Source organism: Solanum stenotomum, chromosome 10, assembly GCF_019186545.1.
Source record: "Solanum stenotomum isolate F172 chromosome 10, ASM1918654v1, whole genome shotgun sequence".
NCBI classification, from domain to species: domain Eukaryota; kingdom Viridiplantae; phylum Streptophyta; class Magnoliopsida; order Solanales; family Solanaceae; genus Solanum; species Solanum stenotomum.
The window spans coordinates 19,555,541-19,576,562 of record NC_064291.1 but is presented as its reverse complement, the minus strand read 5'-3'; the positions used below and the strand labels follow the sequence as shown (position 1 = coordinate 19,576,562).

The 21,022-nt window shown below is 46.9% G+C and overlaps 1 pseudogene; it reads left to right on the top strand.

Annotated features, from left to right (window-relative positions):
- The first annotated feature begins 677 nt into the window (after positions 1 to 677).
- LOC125842796 (uncharacterized) overlaps positions 678 to 21,022 on the top strand; it is a 42,009-nt pseudogene continuing 21,664 nt past the window's right edge.

Below are 21,022 nucleotides of genomic sequence, written 5' to 3'. Positions count from 1 at the left end.
TGTTCCCAAAGGGGGAATAATGTAAAACCTCGGATCCAAGAAGGGGATATTTTTTAGTTTTTCATAAACCTGGTTACAACAAAGACGACACCAATCACGACCCATAGGTGGGGTGACAGCCTATTGGTAGTGGTGTGTTTGGTCAATTAGAATTTTATAAAATAATGGGTTCAAGTACTCTCCGATGGTTCACCAAGAGGGCCCATTGGTGAGTACATGATTCATAGATTGGTCTCATAAGCGAGTGCCAGACGTAGAGAGGTTTTGAGGCCAATGGTTGGGACTTATGGCCGTAGTCCACAGTCCGTTGATGGACACAGGGGCTGTATGTGTAGGCCGTCATTAAGGTTCCAAAAATAGTGGTCTCTGATATCAAACATAACCAACCAGGATGGTCCATGGTTTTAACAACCCTGAAAACGAATAAGTGAAACTAGAACCTAACGTGTGTGTGTTTGAGTTGGTGTGAGATTTTATATTGTGGAATATTGTCCCGAGCAATGGTTGACGGGTTTAGGGGTCAAATGTCAAGGTATAACTCACCAAGGACCACCCTAGGGGTCCTTGAGGAGGACCCTAAGTCTAACTCCCAGGTCTGTCCCAAAACAGAAAGTTGGCCAAAGTTTGGTGACCTACGACAAGGGTCCACTCCCCGTAGGTCCATCCACGCCTCGTAGATGACCTCTATAGGTGAAGGACCCCCAAAGCAGGCCACATCCATGAACCACGGAGGGGACAGTACGGTCCATGACCCTATCCACGGTACGTGGATGGGGTCTCGTGAATGGCCACAGTTTTTTGCCCAAGACGGCCAAGCCAAGGGTGGTTTGGTAAATTCCTCCCTTGGCTAGTTAATTGTTTGGACTGTTATTGTAACACCCCGTATTCGAAATAGACAAGAATGCTGATTTTGAGAAGTTGTAGGTGCAACTTACGGTCACCATCCATGGACCGTAGGTCAGACCACGGCCCGTGCTGGTGGTCCGTGGTTCACCACTGCAACCCCTCCCCAAACCAGCTCAGAAAATTGGCTAAGTCCCGACTCACGGACAGACCCACGGTCGGTAGATCAGACCACGGTCCGTGGTCTGTGTCTGTGGATCGAGACTTCCCTTACCAGCGTGACACAAACTACGATCGACCAGCAAGGACCGTCATTCGATCCACGGTCCGTAGGTCTGACTGTAGATGAGGTTAGCAGCTAGTTAGATGAAAAATATTGATGAACTTCAGATGGTCATAACTTTTAGTACAGAACGAATTATGTGTCCCATCACTTATGGTTAGATAGATAATTGAATTATCTTTCTAAATCCACTGAGTTTGCTAAATTCGACTGCGCCGTTGAGTCTGAAATATCGAATTTGGTGTGATTGCATATCTGGTTTGCGTTCACGGGGTTCCGAACGAAATCGGAGCACCCCGTCGGAGTTTCTAATTTTGATAAAAAAGTTGCAGAAAACCTGCTATTTACTGCAGATATATCAGCCAATTTTCCAATACTTGAAACCCTCATAACTCTCTCATCTCTCAATCGATTTGGGCGATTCAAAATGCAAAGTTGTGAGATTTTCGAGGACAACGTGTTGGTGAGCTCGGATAGTGATTTGGAGTCCCCGTTTGAGGTAATTTTCAAAAAATACCTGCTACCGCACCCGTTTTGTGAGCTTAATTTTGGAAATTTTTGAGACTTGTTTACTCAGCCATTTTAGGTCCGATTTCAGTGATTTTTGAGGCTATCTTGAGTGGTTTTTCGAGGAGAACATTGTGGTGTGTCAGATTTTACAGTAGCCCGCCCGTTTTTGGTAAATATGTTGAATTAGCTGCTGTCCTATTCATTTAGTTCTTAAGGAAAATTTGGGTTTTGGTTGTATGTTGGTACTGTGTTGTTTCTGAGCCCCGAATTGTATCCCATCATGGAACACATGTTCGGGGAGCTGTTAGGAAACTACTTTTGGGGTAATTCCAAAATTTTAAGCGCGGGCCCCACGATTCCCGTTTTGACTCTAAAATTCACCCGCCTCCGTTTATTGTGATTTTGGTGTCTAAACGACCGTATTAATGTTGTGACTATATTTTTGATAGCGGGGAAGCGTTTCGAGACCGTTCGGAAAGGGAAAGCTCCGAATGAGTGATTTTGGAGTGCGTGTGATCGGCGTACAGGTAGGTTACGGTTTCCCTCTCTTAGATTGAGCTCGAGAATGTGAATGAATGTTGATTAGTTGGGATTTGGGTTGGGTAGTTATTGAATCCTGCATACGTGTTAAGAAATCATGTTTTCGGCCTATTTCGGGAAATATTGGGTAACTGTGAGCATGTTTTGTGTTATTAATGGACCCTCCTCGCTATGTGGGGTGCTTGCATGTGCCTTAGAAATACATGATTCGGATCCGATAGGCCTTAGTTTTGCCCCGACGTCACTCGGCTAACTTAGATACCTGTAGACTGGTGTAGCAAACTTGAGTCAGATAGATTGGGCCTTAGCTAGGTGATACGCTTGCTCCGACTTTATTTATCCTTATTTTCCCCAATGTTATGGTTTCACGAGTTACGTCGGCGACACGAGTTAAGTCTCGATGTTGCAGCGGTATGTTCCTGATTAGTCCCATGTGCTCCAGTATGATGCAGTCGAGTTGGATGATAGTTTGACATTTGTAGAGGAACCAGTTGCCATTCTAGCCAGAGATGTGAGGAGATTGCGCTCGAGAGCCATTCCTGTTGTTAAGGTCCGTTGGAGGCATCGTCCAGTCGAGGAGGCTACCTGGGAGACCGAGCAGGAGATGCGAGAGCAGTTTCCCGGCTTGTTTGAGCCTTCAGGTACTTCTTGATCCTTTCTTTCGCGGACGAAAGTCCTTTTTAGTAGTGGATTTTGTAATGACCCTCTTGGTCATTTCTGTGTTTTGCCTTCTGTGTATCGTTTAGAGCGTTCCTATAGTGACCCCAAGTCATTTATGACTTGCTGGGACTGACAGTTCGGTCACCTGGTCGTTTGTTTGGCCTTGGTGCGAGTTTTTGTGTTTTGGAGCTTATGAACCTTGAACAATCATTTTCGATCAAAAGTTCAAGAAGATGACATAGGAATCCAATTCTAAAAATTCCATCATCTCCGGAAGGGTCATTTTAGGCTAGTAGCATGGTCGTCATGACTCCTGAGGTTTTTAGTGTGAGTCGATGCGATTAAGCGTTTAAACTTTAAGTTTAAGCCTAAGTTTGACTTTGGTCAACATTCTAGGTAAATGCGCTCGGATGAGAATTGTGTCAGCGCGGTTAGCTCTGGAATGTCAAGTTTGGTCTAGATTGACTCTTTTTTGTGTCTGGAGGTTTTCGATATCTTTCCGAGCCCTTTTGTGGGTTTTGACTTAAAATGGCTTTTGGAAGTGGGACCCACTTTTTATCGAAATGACCTCTGATGGAAATTTTGACTACGCCGTTGAGTCTGAAATATCGAATTTGGTATGATTGCATAACTGGTTTGCGTTCACGGGGTTCCGAACGAGATCGGAGCACCCCGTCGGAGTTTCTAATTTTGATAAAAAAGTTACAGAAAATCTGCTATTTACTGCAGATATATCAGCCAATTTTCCAACACTTCAAACCCTTATAATTCTCTCATCTCTCAATCGATTTGGGCGATTCAAAAGGCAAAGTTGTGAGATTTTCGAGGACAACGCGTTGGTGAGCTCGAATAGTGATTTGGAGTCTCCGTTTGAGGTAATTTTCGAAAAATACCTGCTACCGCACCCGTTTTGTGAGCTTAATTTTGGAAATTTTTTAGACATGTTTTCTCAGCCATTTTATGTCCGATTTCAGTGATTTTTGAGGCTACCTTGAGTGGTTTTTCGAGGAGAACATTGTGGTGTTGTCATGTTGTACTGTAGACCTCCCGTTTTTGGTAAATATGTTGAATTAGCTGCTGTCATATTCCTTTAGTTCTTGAGGAAAATTTGGGTTTTGGTTGTATGTTGGTACTGTGTTGTTTCTGAGCCCCGAATTGTGTCCCATGGAACACAAGTTCGGGGAGCTGTTAAGAACCTACTTTTGGGGTAATTCCGAAATTTTAATCGCGGGCCCCACGATTTCCGTTTTGACTCCAAAATTGACCCGCCTCCGTTTATTGTGATTTTGGTGTCTAAACGACCGTATTAATGTTGTGACTCTATTTTTGATAGCGGGGCAGCGTTTCGAGACCGTTCGAAAAGGGAAAGCTCCGAATGAGTGATTTTGGAGAGCGTGTGATCGGCGTACAGGTAGGCTACGGTTTCCTTCTCTTAGATTGAGCTCGAGAATGTGAATGCATGTTGATTAGTTGGGATTTGGGTTGGGTAGTTATTGAATCCTGCATAGGTGTTAAGAAATCATGTTTTCGGCCTATTTCGGGAAATATGGAGTAACTGTGAGCATGTTTTGTGTTATTAATGGACCCTCCTTGCTATGTGGTGTGCTTGCATGCTTAATTCTTGTCTATTTGAAGCATTTGGGCCTTAGTTTAGGTTTGACTAGGGCTTGCCTTAGAAATACATGATTCGGATCCGATAGGCCTTAGTTTTGCCCTGACGTCGCTCGGCCGACTTAGATACCTGTAGACTGGTGTAGCAAACTTGAGTCCGATACATTGGGCCTTAGCTAGGCGATACGCTTGCTCCGACTTTATTTATCCTTATTTTCCCCGATGTTACGGTTTCACGAGTTACGTCGGCGACACTAATTCTACTTGGCGATTTGAATTTGATTTTCGATTTGGTTCCAAGGACTTACATTGATTGGTTGAGTATGGACGACGTTCCACGAACATTTATGAGTGTGGATCGATTAGGACTCTTTCGGCAGCTACATTGGCACCTTTAAAGAGCATCCAGTTTGAGGTCCGGCCTCTATTGCCCAGATACTTATATAGAGCATCCGATTTAAGGTCCGACCTCTATTGCTCAGATATCTATATACAACATCCGGTTAGAGTTCCAGCCTCTTATACTTGTCACTTGTGATTGGTTACTCGGGTACTTCTGGTGAGCATTCGGTTCGAGGTCCGGCCTCCGTACTGTCAGATTCTACTAATTAGGGTTGAGGTTCTGGTTCGATGTTCTTCGTTCTTGGGTTCTTATATGCAATTCTCTTTAGTTTTAGTTATTCTGTGTACTCGTCGGGATTATGGGGTTCCGTTCGGGTTTTATTTAACTTGCGCACGAGTGTACCTTCTGGGCTTATGGGGGCCCAGCTAGGTGTAGTTAGCTCATAAATTACTTTAGTTAGTTCTTTGTACACTCGTGTGCATTGATTTGTTAGTTCGATTTTTGTTCTTGACCTCGATTTGTGTATTCCTTCTTTTCATATTGCCTTTACTTTTCAAGATCAGTCGGCCTATGATGCCTACTAGGTAACTGTTGTTTTGGTACTCATGCTACGCTCTGCATCTACTTCGTGATGCAGGTCCGGGCACTAATAGCCAGCGTTGATCAAGCTTGGAGCAGACTGATAGTCTTTGTTGTTCAATTTTGGGACTTGTACTCATTTTGTTAGTAGCTCTGTACTAGTGACTTCCAGGTTCTAAGAGGGATCTTTATTTGTATTTATGTTTTGGGTTCTTTCGCCAGTGTATATTGTTATTTGCGTACTCTTGTTTAGTTTCTACCCTCAGACCCATTACTTGTTGTTCTGGGTTACGGGTTGGCTTACCTGCTGGTGGGTTATAATAGGTTCCATCATGACTTTAGAATTCGGGTCTTGACAAGTTGGTATCAAAGCCTCAAGTTCACCGGTCTCACTTGTACAGAGGTAATGTGTAGTAGAGTTCTGCAGATCGGTGCGAAGACGTCCGTAACTTATCTTCGGGAGGCTACAGGATGTCCTTAGGAAAATTTCCTCTTTTGTTTCACTTTCATGCAGCGTGTGTCTCATTGGTTTCTGGAAATCTCACTTGTTTCACTCTTTCGCACAATGGCTCTCTCGCGAGGTGGCGCAACCAGGGGTGGCGCACCCGAGCCTGCAGGCAGAGCCTCAGTTTGGGGTAGACGCCGACCCCGAGGTCGAGGCAGGGCAGTAGCACAAACCCGATATAGGGAGGAGGAGCCTCAGGCAGGATATGTTCCTCCACAGTCGGTGGGGCCAGGGCCAGCCCAGCTACCACCTGCACCAGCTGCAGTTGCAGCTCCTGATCTTCATGCTCTGCTGACTCAGATACTAGCAGCTATTGGGGAGATACGACATGCACCAACACCAGTCCCCGCAGCACCAGCTCCAGCGCCGCAGGGTCAGCCTGCCACAGTGGCACCAGAGGTTCAGCCGCCACCAATTTATGTGGCTGTCGTGTTAGACTTAAAGGACGGGGAGATTCCACTGCGCGAGCAGAAGATGCTTGGGGTGTTCCAGAGGTTGGCACCACCGATATTCTCAGGGGCGATTGGGGAGGATGCCCACGAGATCCAGCTCACTTGTCAGGAGCAGCTACAGTCATTATGCGTCTTGGAGTCGAGAGGAGCCGACGTCATCGCTCATCAGTTTCGTGGGCCAGCCAAGCAGTGGTGGCGCTCGTATCAAGAGTCCAGGCCAGCTGGATCGCCTCCTGTATCTTGGAGTGAGTTCTCAGAGGCTTTCTTGCCCCGGTTCATGCCACGGAGCGTCAGGGATAGGCTTCGTGATAAGTTCTCCAGATTGGAGAAGGCCCTATGACCGTCTCAGAGTACGAGATGAGGTTCCATGAGTTATCTCGACATGCTACCATGATCCTACCCACGGAGGAGGAGAGAGTTCGTTGTTTTGTACGTGGTTTGCGGTACCATCTGAGGGTCGACACAGAGCATTTGGTTTCGGCCGGCCGTTCATTTCTTGATGTAGTCGACCATGCCCGATCCATGGAGCATATTCATCGCGTGGCCCAAGGGGGCAGCGATAAGAGGGCACACTACCAGGGCAACTACAGCGGGTCCTAGACTAGAGGGAGAGACTCCTATGATAGGCCCCGCCAGAGGTTCCAACAGGGTCAGTCCAGTCGTCTTGTTCAGGCGGCATTACCTACTTCTGAGGGAGGCCAGCATCACCAGGGTGGTCCTAGTGCGGGCCAGAGTTCGAGGGGATCAGATTCCCTACCTTCCTATTGCGGTTAGGTTACTTCACGGTGTTCATCTTCGGGGTGTTTTGATTACGGTGCGCTTGACCATTGGTCCAGAGAGTGCCCCCGGTGAGGGCGAGGAGCGAATGTACCAGCTCCCCTTGCACCTAGACCAGTTTCAGCAGTGCCCCCACTAACTAGAGGTGGTGGTCAGGACCAGGGTCGTCGGGACAGTCGACAGTGTACCAGAGGTGGAGCTCGGGGAGGCAGGTTAGGCGGTAGATCAGATGCATCGGGCAAAGGTGCTCAGGGCCATTTCTACGCAGCCCCGGTGAGGGCGACGGCTGAGGCATCTAACGATGTCATTACAGGTACACTTTTATTATGCCATCAACCTGCTACAGTATTATTTTATCCCGGGTCCACATTCTCGTATGTATCTGTTTAATTTGCTCCCCGATTGGGTATGAGGTCTGAGTCTTTGGCAGAGCCAGTTCATGTTTCGAACCCGGAGGGTGAGTCCTTAGTAGTGGATCAGTTATTGCGATGTTGCTTAGTAACTATACAAGGTTGTGCTACTAGAGTTGATCTTATTCTGCTAGATATGGTTGATTTTGATGTAATTTTGGGCATTGACTGGTTATCCCCCTACCATGCGGTCTTGGATTGCTACGCCAAGACCGTTACTTTAGCCATGCCTGGCATTTCCCCAGTGTTGAGGCCGGGTGCTCATAGTCACACACCGACATGGATCATCTCTTTTATGCGGGCTAGACGGTTGGTTGCTTCTGGGTGTTTAGCTTATTTGGCTTATCTACGACATGTGAGTAGGGAGGGGTCTTCAGTTGACTTAGTTCCTGTGGTTAGAGAGTTTGTAAATGTGTTCCCTACAGACCTACCTGGCCTACCCCAAGAGCGTGATATTGATTTTTCTATTGAGCTTGAGCCAGGTACTCTGCCTATTTCTATTCTGCCTTACCGAATGGCTCCTGCAGAGCTCAGGGAGCTCAGTGTTCTGTTATAGGATCTCTTAGGTAAGGGGTTTATCCGTCCGAGTGTGCCTCATTAGGGTGCTCCTGTTCTGTTTGTGAAGAAGAAGGACGGACTATGAGAATGTGCATTGACTACTAGCAGCTGAACAAGGTGACGGTGAAGAACCGTTACCCCATGCCTCGTATAGATGATTTGTTAGATCAGCTTCAGGGTGCCGCCGTGTTTTATAAGAATGATTTGAGGTCCGGGTANCATTGACTACAAGCAGCTGAACAAGGTGACGGTGAAGAACCGTTACCCCGTGCCTCGTATAGATGATTTGTTAGATCAGCTTCAGGGTGCCGCCGTGTTTTCTAAGAATGATTTGAGGTCCGGGTACATCCACTATGAGTTCCTTGTGATGTCTTTTGGGATGAATAATGCCCCTGCCGCCTTCATGGACTTGATGACACGTGTATTCATGCCGTACCTTGATTTATTTGTTATTGTCTTCATTGATGACGTACTGGTATATTCGCGGAGCCGGAGTGAACATGAGCAGCATTTGAGGATTGTGCACCAGACTTTGAGAGATCAGCGGCGAAGATTGAGGCTATTCGTGATTGGGCTAGGCCTACCTCAGTTACTGAGATTCGGAGCTTCGTCGGACTAGCAGGCTACTACAGACGTTTTGTTGAGGGTTTTTCTACTATTGTAGCCCCTCTGACCCGGCTGACTCGTGTTGATGTTCCCTTTGTTTGGTTAGAGGAGTGTGAGGCAAGCTTTTTGAGGCTCAAGGAGTTATTGACCAACGCTCTTATATTGACACTTCCATTTGAGGGTGAGGGCTTCACGTTTTATTGTGATGCATCCGACATTGGTTTGGGTTGTGTATTGATGCAGCAGGGCGGGGTTATTGCTTATGCGTCGAGGCAGCTTAAGATCCATGAGCGAGACTACCCCACTCATGACTTAGAGTTGGCGGCAGTAGTTTTCTTGCTAAGATTTAGAGGCACTACTTGTATGGAGTTCGATGTGAGATCTATACTGATCATAGAAGTGTTCAGTACATCATGAGCCAGATGGACCTTAATTCGAGGCATCATCGTTGGATTGAGCTCCTGAAGGACTCTGACCTCTCCATTCTCTATCATCCGGGTAGGCCAATGTGGTAGCGGACGCCTTGAGCCGGAAGGCGGTGAATATGGGTAGTCTAGCCTTTTTATCTGTTGAGGAGCGACCCTTAGCTTTGGACATTCAGTCCTTAGCTAATAGCATGGTTCGGTTGGATATCACAGATTCTAGACGCATCTTGGCCTTTATGGGAGTTCAGTATTCTTTGCTTGATAGGATCCATGGTTGCCAGTTTGAGGATGATACCTTGGTGGCCCTTAGAGATCAGGTGTTTGCGGGTGATGGTGGTTAGGCTACCTTAGATCCTGATAGAGTGTTGAAATTCTCGGCCGTATCTGTGCTCCGAGAGTTGGAGATTTGATACAGTTGATACTTTCTGAGGCCCATGAGTCTAGATACTCTATCCATCCGGGCACAGCAAAGATGTATCGTGATTTGAGGCAGCATTACTGGTGGAGTGGCATGAGGAGAGATATTGATGACTTTGTTTCCCGTTACTTGTGCTGCCAGCGGGTAAAGGCCGAGCATTTGAGGCCTGGTGGCGAGTTCCAGATATTACCCATTCCGGAGTGGAAGTGGGAGCTTATCACTATGGACTTCGTTGTGGGGTTGCCTCAGACTTCTAAAGGTGTCGACAGCATTTGGGTCATCGTGGATGGATTGACCAAGTCAGCACATTTCCTTCCTGTTCATACTACTTTCAGTGCTGAGAAGTTGGCTCGTATCTACATTAGGGAGGTGGTCCGTCTTCATGGCATGCCTATTTCTATCATTTCAGACCGGGGCTCACAGTTCACTTCCATCTTTTGGAGGGCTTTTCAGGAGGAGTTGGGCACCCGTGTCCACCTTAGCACAAATTTTCACCCACAGAAGGATGGCCAGTCGGAGCGTACTATTCAGGTCCTTGAGGATATTTTGCGGGCCTGTGTTATAGATTTTGGAAGTCAGTGGGGCAAATTCTTGCCTTTGGCGGAGTTTGCATAGAACAACAGCTACCACTCTAGTATTCAGATGGCCCCATTCGAGGAATTATATGGTAGGCGTTGTCGCTCTCCAGTTGGTTGGTTTGAGTCTACAGAGCCTAGGCCGCGTGTTACAGACTTTCTTCAAGAGGCCCTGGATCAGGTGAGGTTGATTCAGGATAGGCTTAGGATGGCTCAAAGTAGGCACCAGAGTTATGCGGATCAGAGGCGTCGACCTTTGAGATTCTCTGTTGGTGACCAGGTATTCCTCCGTGTGTCGCCCATGGAGGGCGTGATGAGGTTTGGGAGGCGGGGCAAGCTTAGCCCCAGGTACATTGGGCCTTTTGAGATACTCCGGACAGTTGGGGAGGTTGCTTATGAGTTGGCCCTACCTCCAGCATTTTCAGCCATCCACCGGATTTTTCAAGTCTCGATGTTGCGGCGGTATGTTCCTGATGAGTCCCATGTGCTCCAGTATGATGTAGTCGAGTTGGATGATAGTTTGACATTTGTAGAAGAACCAGTTGCCATTCTAGCCAGAGATGTGAGGAGATTGCGCTCTAGAGCCATTTCTGTTGTTAAGGTCCGTTGGAGGAATCGTCCAGTTGAGGAGGCTACCTGGGAGACCGAGAAGGAGATGCGAGAGCAGTTTCCCGGCTTGTTTGAGCCTTCAGGTACTTCTTGATCCTTTCTTTCGCGGACGAAAGTCCTTTTTAGTAGTGGATATTGTAATGACCCTCTTGGTCATTTCTGTGTCTTGCCTTCTGTGTGTCGTTTAGAACATTCCTATAGTGACCCCAAGTCATTTATGAATTGCTGGGACTGACAGTTCGGTCGCCTGGTCGTTTGTTTGGTCTTGGTGCGAGTTTTTGTGTTTTGGAGCTTATGAACCGTGAACGATTATTTTCGATCAAAAGTTCAAGAAGATGACATCAGAATCCAATTCTGACAATTCCATCAGCTCCGGAAGGGTCATTTTAGGCTAGTAGCATGGTCGTCATGACTCTTGAGGTTTTTCAGTGTGAGTCGATGCGATTAGGCGTTTCAACTTTAAGTTTAAGCCTAAGTTTGACATTGGTCAACATTCTGAGTAAATGTGCTAGGATGAGAATTCTGTGAGCGCGGTTAGCTCCGGAATGTCAAGTTTGGTCTAGATTGACTCTTTTTTGTATCTGGAGGTTTTCGATATCTTTCCGAACCCTTTTGTGGGTTTTGACTTAAAATGGGTTCTGGAAATGGGACCCACTTTTTATCGAAATGACCTCTGATGGAAATTTCGACTGTGTCGTTGAGTCTGAAATATCAAATTTGGTGTGATTGCATATCTCGTTTGGGTGCACGGAGTTCCGAACGAGATCGGAGCACCCCGTCGGAGTTTCTAATTTTGATAAAAAAGTTGTAGAAAATATGCTATTTACAGCAGATATATCAGCCAATTTTCCAACACTTCAAACCCTCATAACTATCTCATCTCTCAATCGATTTGGGCGATTCAAAAGGCAAAGTTGTGAGATTTTCGAGGACAACGTGTTGGTGAGCTCGGATAGTGATTTGGAGTCCCCGTTTTAGGTAATTTTTGAAAAATACCTGCTACCGCACCCGTTTTGGGAGCTTAATTTTGGAAATTTTTTACACTTGTTTTCTTAGCCATTTTAGGTCCGATTTCAGTGATTTTTGAGGCTATCTTGAGTGGTTTTTCGAGGAGAACATTGTGGTGTTATCAGATTTTACTGTATACCGCCCGTTTTTGGTAAATATGTTGAATTAGTTGTTGTCCTATTCCTTTAGTTCTTGAGGAAAATTTGGGTTTTGGTTGTATGTTTGTACTGTGTTGTTTCTGAGCCCCGAATTGTGTCCCATCATGGAACACAAGTTCGGGAAGCTGTTAAGAACTACTTTTGGGGTAGTTGCGAAATTTTAAGCGCGGGCCTCATGATTTTTGTTTTGTCTCCAAAATTGACCCGCCTCCGTTTATTGTGATTTTGGTGCCTATTTCGGGAAATATCGGGTAACTGTGAGCATGATTTGTGTTATTAATGGACCCTCCTCGCTATGTGGGGTGCATGCATGCTTAATTCTTGTCTATTTGAATCATTTGGGCCTTAGTTTAGGTTTGACTAGGGCTTGACTTAGAAATACATGATTCGGATCTGATAGGCCTTAGTTTTGCCCCGACGTCGCTCGGTCGACTTAGATACCTGTAGACTGGTGTAGCAAACTTGAGTCTGATAGATTGGGCCTTAGCTAGGCGTTACGCTTGCTCCGACTTTATTTATCCTTATTTTCCCCGAAGTTACGGTTTCACGAGTTACGTCGGCGACACTAATTCTACTTCGCGATTTGAATTTGATTTTCGATTTGGTTCCAAGGACTTACATTGATTGGCTAAGTATGGACGGCGTTCTACGGACATTTATGAGTGTGGATCCATTATGACTCTTTCAGCAGCTACATTGGCACCTTTATAGAGCATCCAGTTTAAGGTCCGGCATCTATTTCCCAGATACTTATATAGATCATCTGATTTAAGGTCCGGCCTCTATTGCTCAGATACCTATATAGAGCATCCGGTTAGAGTTCCGGCCTCTTATACTTGTCACTTGTGATTGGTTACTTGGGTACTTCTGGTGAGCATCCGGTTCGAGGTCCGGCCTCCGTACTGTCAGATTCTACTAATTAGGGTTGAGGTTCTGGTTCGATGTTCTTCGTTCTTGGGTTCTTATATGCAATTCTCTTTAGTTTTAGTTATTTTGTGTACTCGTCGAGCTTATGGGGGTCCGTTCGGGTTTTTATTTAACTTGCGCACGAGTGCACCTTTTGGGCTTATGGGGTCCAGCTAGGTGTAGTTAGCTTATAGATTACTTTAGTTAGTTCTTTGTATACTCGTGTGCATTGCTTTGTTAGTTAGATTTTTTTTCTTGACCTCGATTTTTGTATTCCTTCTTTTCATATTGCCTTTACTTTTCAAGTTTAGTCGGCCTATAATGCCTACTGGGTACCTGTTGTTTTGGTACTCATGCTACGCTATGCATCTATATCGTGATGCCAGTCCGGGCACTAGTAGCCAGCGTTGATCCAGCTTGGAGCAGACTGATCTGGAGACGGGAGTGAGCACACGACGTTTTGTACTATTTCAGTCTCCATTTGTATATATAGACTTGTCTTTTACTTTTCGAGACAATCCAGTCTTTGTTGTCCACTTTTGGGACTTGTACTCATTTTGTTAGTAGCTCTGTACTAGTGACTTCCAGGTTCTGAGAGGGATCTTTATTTGTATTTATGTTTTGGGTTCTTTCGCCAGTGTATACTGTTATTTGCCTATTCTTGTTTAGTTTCTACCCTCAGACCCATTACTTGTTGTTCCGGGTTACGGGTTGGCTTACCTGCTGGTGGGTTATAATAGGTGCCATCATGACTTTAGAAATCGGGTCGTGACAAGTTGGTATCAAAGCCTCAGGTTCACCGGTGTCACTTGTACAAAGCTAACGTCTAGTAGAGTTCTGCGGATCGGTGCGGAGACGTCCGTAACTTATTTTCAGGAGGCTACAGGATGTCCTTTGGAAAATTTACTCTTTTGTTTCACTTTCGTGCAGCGTGTATCTCATTGGTTTCTGGAAATCTCACCTGTTTCACTCTTTCGCACAATGGCTCGCTCGCGAGGTGGCGCGTCCAGGGGTGGCGCACCCGAGCCTGCATGCAGAGCCTCAGTTTGGGGTAGACGCCGACCCCGAGGTCTAGGCAGGGCAGTAGCACCAACCCGAGATAGGGAGGAGGAGCCTCAGGCAGCATATGTCCCTCCGCAGTCGGTGGGGCCAGGGCCAGCCCAGCCACCACCTGCACCAGCTGCAGTTGCAGGTCCTGATCTTCATGCTCTGCTGACTCAGATACTAGCAGCTATTGGGGAGATACGACAGACACCAGCACCAGCTCTAGCGCCGCAGGGTCAGCCTGCCACAGCGGCACCAGAGGTTCAGCTGCCACCAATTTATGTGGCTGTCGTGTTAGACTTAAAGGACGGGGAGATTCCACTGCGCGAGCAGAAGATGCTTGGGGTGTTCCAGAGGTTGGCACCACCGATATTCTCAGGGGCGATTGGGAAGGATGCCCACGAGATCCAGCTCACTTGTAAGGAGCAGCTACAGTCATTATGCGTCTTGCAGTCGAGAGGAGCCGACTTCATCGGTCATCAGTTTCGTGGGCCAGCCAGGCAGTTATGGCGCTCGTATCTAGAGTCCAGGCCGGCTGGATCGCCTCATGTATCTTGGAGTGAGTTTGCAGAGGCTTTCTTGCCCCGGTTCATGCCACGGAGCGTCAGGGATAGGCTTCGTGATAAGTTCTCCAGATTGGAGCAGGGCCCTATGACCGTCTCAGAGTACGAGATGAGGTTCCATGAGTTATCTCGACATGCTACCATGATCCTACCCACGGAGGAGGAGAGAGTTCGTTGTTTTGTACGTGGGTTGCGGTACCGTCTAAGGGTTGACACGGAGCATTTGGTTTCGGCCGGCCGTTCATTTCTTGATGTAGTCGACCAGGCCCGATCCAAGGAGCATATTCATCGCGAGGCCCGAGGGGGCAGCGATATGAGGGCACTCTACTAGAGGGAGAGACTCCTATGATAGGTCCCGCCAGAGGTTCCAACAGGGTCAGTCCAGTCGTCTTGTTCAGGCGGCATTACCTGCTTCTGAGGGAGGCCAGCATCACCAGGGTGGTCCTAGTACGGGCCAGAGTTTGAGGGGATCAGATTCCCTACCTTCCTATAGCGGTTGGGTTACTTCACGGTGTTCAGCTTTGGGGTGTTTTGATTGCGATGCGCTTGACCATTGGTCCAGAGAGTGCCCTCGGCGAGGGCGAGGAGCGATTGTACCAGCTCCCCTAGCGCCTAGACCAGTTTCAGCAGTGCCCCCTCTAACTAGAGGTGCTAGTCAGGACCAGGGTCGTCGGGACAGTCGACAGTGTACCAGAGGTGGAGCTCGGAGAGGCAGGTTAGGCGGTAGATCAGATGGATCGGGCAAAGGTGCTCAGGGCCATTTCTAAGCAGCCCCGGCGAGGACGACGGCTGAGGCATCTGACGATGTCATTACAGGTACACTTTTATTATGCCATCAACCTGCTACAGTATTATTTTATCCCGGGTCCACATTCTTGTATGTATCTGTTTATTTTGCTCCCCGATTGGGTATGAGGTCTGAGTCTTTGGCAGAGCTAGTTCGTGTTTCGACCCCGGTGGGTGAGTCCTTAGTAGTGAATCAGTTATTGTGATATTGCTTAGTGACTATACAAGGTTGTGCTAATAGAGTTGATCTGATTCTGCTAGATATGGTTGATNTCTTGTTCAGGCGGCATTACCTTCTTCTGAGGGAGGCCAGCATCACCAGGGTGGTCCTAGTACGGGCCAGAGTTCGAGGGGATCAGATTCCCTACCTTCCTATAGCGGTTGGGTTACTTCACGGTGTTCAGCTTTGGGGTGTTTTGATTGCGATGCGCTTGACCATTGGTCCAGAGAGTGCCCTCGGCGAGGGCGAGGAGCGATTGTACCAGCTCCCCTAGCGCCTAGACCAGTTTCAGCAGTGCCCCCTCTAACTAGAGGTGCTAGTCAGGACCAGGGTCGTCGGGACAGTCGACAGTGTACCAGAGGTGGAGCTCGGAGAGGCAGGTTAGGCGGTAGATCAGATGGATCGGGCAAAGGTGCTCAGGGCCATTTCTAAGCAGCCCCGGCGAGGACGACGGCTGAGGCATCTGACGATGTCATTACAGGTACACTTTTATTATGCCATCAACCTGCTACAGTATTATTTTATCCCGGGTCCACATTCTTGTATGTATCTGTTTATTTTGCTCCCCGATTGGGTATGAGGTCTGAGTCTTTGGCAGAGCTAGTTCGTGTTTCGACCCCGGTGGGTGAGTCCTTAGTAGTGAATCAGTTATTGTGATATTGCTTAGTGACTATACAAGGTTGTGCTAATAGAGTTGATCTGATTCTGCTAGATATGGTTGATTTTGATGTAATTTTGGGTATGGACTAGTTATCCCCCTACCATGCGGTCTTGGATTGCTACGCCAAGACCGTTACTTTAGCCATGCCTGACATTTCCCCAGTGTTGTGGCAGGGTGCTCATAGTCACACACCGACATGGATCATCTCTTTTATGCGGGCTAGACGGTTGGTTGCTTCTGGGAAACAGCTTATTTGGCTTATCTGCGAGATGTGAGTAGGGAGGGCTCTTCAGTTAACTTAGTTCCTGTGGTTAGAGAGTTTGCAGATCTGTTCCCTACAGACCTACCTGGCCTACCCCAGAGCGTGATATTGATTTTTTGATTGAGCTTGAGCTAGGTACTCGGCCTATTTCTATTCTGCCTTACCGAATGGCTCCTGCAGAACTCAGGGAGCTCAGTGTTCAGTTAGAGGATCTCTTAGGTAAGGGTTTTATCCGTCCGAGTGTGTCGCCTTGGGGTGCTCCTGTTCTGTTTGTGAAGAAGAAGGACGAGACTATGAGAATGTGCATTGACTATAAGCAGCTGAACAAGGTGACGGTGAAGAACCGTTACCCCATGCCTCGTATCGATGATTTGTTTGATCAGCTTCAGGGTTTCGCCGTGTTTTCTAAGATTGATTTGAGGATTAGGACAGTGGACATCCCTAAGACCGCATTTAGGACTCGTTACAGCCACTATGAGTTCCTTGTGATGTCTTTTGGGTTGAATAATGCCCCTGCCGCCTTCATGGACTTGATGACACGTGTATTCAGGCCATACCTTGATTTATTTGTTATTGTCTTCATTGATGACATACTGGTATATTCGCGGAGCTGGAGTGAACATGAGCAGCATTTGAGAATTGTGCTCCAGACTTTGAGAGATCAGCGGCTTTATGCCAAGTTCTCAAAGTGCCAGTTTTGGTTAGACTCTGTAGCATTCTTGGGGCATGCTGTATCTAATGAGGGCATTATGGTAGATCCGGCAAAGATTGAAGCTATTCGTGATTAGGCTAGGCCTACTTCAGTTACTGAGATTCGGAGCTTCGTCGGACTAGCAGGCTACTACAGACGCTTTGTAGAGGGTTTTTCTACTATTGTAGCTCCTCTGACCCGGCTGACTCGTGTTGATGTTCCCTTTGTTTGGTCAGAGGAGTGTGAGGTAAGCTTTTTGAGGCTCAAGGAGTTATTGACCAACGCTCTTATATTGACTCTTCCAGTTGGGGGCGAGGGCTTCACCGTTTATTGTGACGCATCCGGCATTGGTTTGGGTTGTGTATTGATGCAGCAGGGCGGGGTTATTGCATATGCGTTGAGGCAGCTTAAGATCCATGAGAGGAACTACCCCACTCATGACTTGGAGTTGGCAGCGGTAGTTTTCGCGCTTAAGATTTGGAGGCACTACTTGTATAGAGTTCGATGTGAGATCTATACTGATCATAGGAGTCTTCAGTACATCATGAGCCAGATGGACCTTAATTCGAGGCAGCGTCGTTGGATTGAGCTCCTGAAGGACTTTAACCTCTCTATTCTCTATCATCCGGGTAAGGCGAATGTGGTAGCGGACTCCTTGAGCCAGAAGGCGGTGAGTATGGGTAGTCTAGCCTTTTTATCTGTTGAGGAGAGACCCTTAGCTTTGGACATTCAGTCCTTAGCTAATAGCATGGTTCGGTTAGATATCTCAGATTGTAGATGCATCTTGGCCTTTATGGGAGTTCACTCTTCTTTGCTTGATAGGATCCATGGTTGCCAGTTTGAGGATGATACCTTGGTGGCTCTTAGAGATCGAGTGTTTGCGGGTGATGGTGGTCACNGGCCTTTATGGGAGTTCACTCTTCTTTGTTTGATAGGATCCATGGTTGCCAGTTTGAGGATGATACCTTGGTGGCTCTTAGAGATCGAGTGTTTGCGGGTGATGGTGGTCACGCTACCTTAGATCCTGATAGAGTGTTGAAATTTCTCGGCCGTATCTGTGCTTCGAGAGTTGGAGATTTGATACAGTTGATACTTTCTGAGACCCATGAGTCTAGATACTCTATACATCCGGGCATAGCAAAGATGTATTGTGATTTGAGGCAGCATTACTGGTTTAGTGGCATGAGGAGAGATATTGCGTACTTTGTTTCTCGTTGCTTGTGCTGCCAGCAGGTAAATGCCGAGCATTTGAGGCCTGGTGGCGAGTTCCAGAGATTACCCATTCCGGAGTGGAAGTGGGAGCTTATCACTATGGACTTCGTTGTGGGGTTGCCTCGGACTTCCAAAGGTGTTGACAGCATTTGGGTCATCGTGGATGGATTGACTAAGTCAGCACACTTCCTTCCTGTTCATACTACTTTCAGTTCCGAGAGATTGGCTCGTATCTACATTAGGGAGGTGGTCCGTCTTCATGGCGTGCCTGTTTCTATCATTTCAAACCGGGGCTCACAGTTCACTTCCAGCTTTTGGAGGGCTTTTCAGGAGGAGTTGGGCACCCCTGTCCACCTTAGCACAACTTTTCACCCACAGACGGATGGCCAGTCGGAGCATACTATTCAGGTCCTTAAGGATATTTTGCGGGCCTGTGTTATGGATTTTGGAGGTCAGTGGGACAAATTCTTGCCTTTGGCGGAGTTTGCGTACAACAACAGCTACCACTCTAGTATTTAGATGGCCCCATTCGAGGAATTATATGGTAGGCGTTGTCGCTCTCCAGTTGGTTGGTTTGAGTCTATAGAGCCTAGGCCGCGTGGTACAGACTTGCTTTAGGAGGCCCTGGATCAGGTGAGGTTGATTCAGGATAGGCTTAGGACGTCTCAGAGTAGGCACCAGAGTTATGCGGATCAGAGGCGTTGACCTTTGAGATTCTCTGTTGGTGACTGGGTATTCCTCCGTGTGTCGCCCATGGAGGGCATGAGGAAGTTTGGGAGGAGGGGCAAGCTTAGCCCCAGGTACATTGGGCCTTTTTAGATACTCCGGACAGTTGGGGAGGTTGCTTATAAGTTGGCCCTACCTCCAGCATTTTCAGCCATCCACCCGGTTTTTCAAGTCCTGATATTGCAGCGGTATGTTCCTGATGAGTCCCATGTGCTCCAGTATGATGTAGTCGAGTTGGATGATAGTTTGACATTTGTAGAGGAACCAGTTGCCATTCTAGCCAGAGATGTGAGGAGATTGCGCTCGAGAGCCATTCCTGTTGTTAAGGTCCGTTGGAGGCATCGTCCAGTCGAGGAGGCTACCTGGGAGACCGAGCAGGAGATGCGAGAGCAGTTTCCCGGCTTGTTTGAGCCTTCAGGTACTTCTTGATCCTTTCTTTCGCGGACGAAAGTCGTTTTTAGTAGTGGATATTGTAATGACCCTCTTGGTAATTTCTGTGTCTTGCCTTCTGTGTATCGTTTAGAGCGTTCCTATAGCGACCCCAAGTCATTTATGACTTGCTGGGACTGACAGTTCGGTCACCTGGTCGTTTGTTTGGTCTTGGTGCGAGTTTTTGTGTTTTGGAGCTTATGAACCTTGAACGATCATTTTCGATCAAAAGTTCAAGAAGATGACATAGGAATCCAATTCTGAAAATTCCATCAGCTCCGGAAGGGTCATTTTAGGCTAGTAGCATGGTCGTCATGACTCCTGAGGTTTTCAGTGTGAGTCGATGCGATTAGGCATTTTAACTTTAAGTTTAAGCCTAAGTTTGACATTGGTCAACATTCTAGGTAAATGCGCTCGGATGAGAATTCTGTCAGCGCGGTTAGCTCCGAAATGTCAAGTTTGGGTTAGATTGACTCTTTTTTATGTCTAGAGGTTTTCGATATCTTTTCGAGCCCTTTTATGGGTTTTGACTTAAAATGGCTTTTGGAAGTGGGACCCACTTTTTATTGAAATGACCTCTGATGGAAATTTCGACTACGCCGTTAAGTCTGAAATATCGAATTTGGTATGATTGCATATCTGGTTTGCATTCACGGGGTTCCGAACGAGATCGGAGCACCCCGTCGGAGTTTCTAATTTTGATTAAAAAGTTGCAGAAAATCTGCTATTTACTGCAGATATATCAGCCAATTTTCCAACACTTCAAACCCTCATAACTCTCTCATCTCTCAATCGATTTGGGCGATTCAAAAGGCAAAGTTGTGAGATTTTCGAGGACAACGTGTTGGTGAGCTCGGATAGTGATTTGGAGTCTCCGTTTGAGGTAATTTTTGAAAAATACCTGCTACCGCACCCGTTTTGTGAGCTTAATTTTGGAAATTTTTGAGACCTGTTTTCTCAGCCATTTTAGGTCCGATTTCAGTGATTTTTTAGGCTACCTTGAGTGGTTTTTCGAGGAGAACATTGTGGTGTTGTCAGATTTTACTGTAGACCTCCATTTTTGGTAAATATGTTGAATTAGCTACTGTCCTATTCCTTTAGTTCTTGAGGAAAATTTGGGTTTTGGTTGTATGTTGGTACTGTGTTGTTTCTGAGCCCCGAATTATGTCCCATCATGGAACACAAGTTCGGGGATCTGTTGAGAACCTACTTTTGGGGTAATTTCGAAATTTTAAGCGCGGGCCCCACGATTTCCGTTTTGACTCCAAAATTGACCCGCCTCCATTTATTGTGATTTTGGTGTCTAAACGACCGTATTAAAGTTGTTACTCTATTTTTGATAGCGGGGCAGCGTTTCGAGACCGTTCGGAAAGGGAAAGCTCCGAATGAGTGATTTTGGAGCGTGTGTGATCGGCGTACAGGTAGGCTACGGTTTCCCTCTCTTAGATTGAGCTCGAGAATGTGAATGCATGTTGATTAGTTGGGATTTGGGTTGGGTAGTTATTGAATCCTGCATAGGTGTTAAGAAATCATGTTTTCGGCCTATTTCGGGAAATATCGGGTAACTGTGAGCATGTTTTGTGTTATTAATGGACCCTCCTCGCTATGTGGGGTGCTTGCATGCTTAATTCTTGTCTATTTGAAGCATTTGG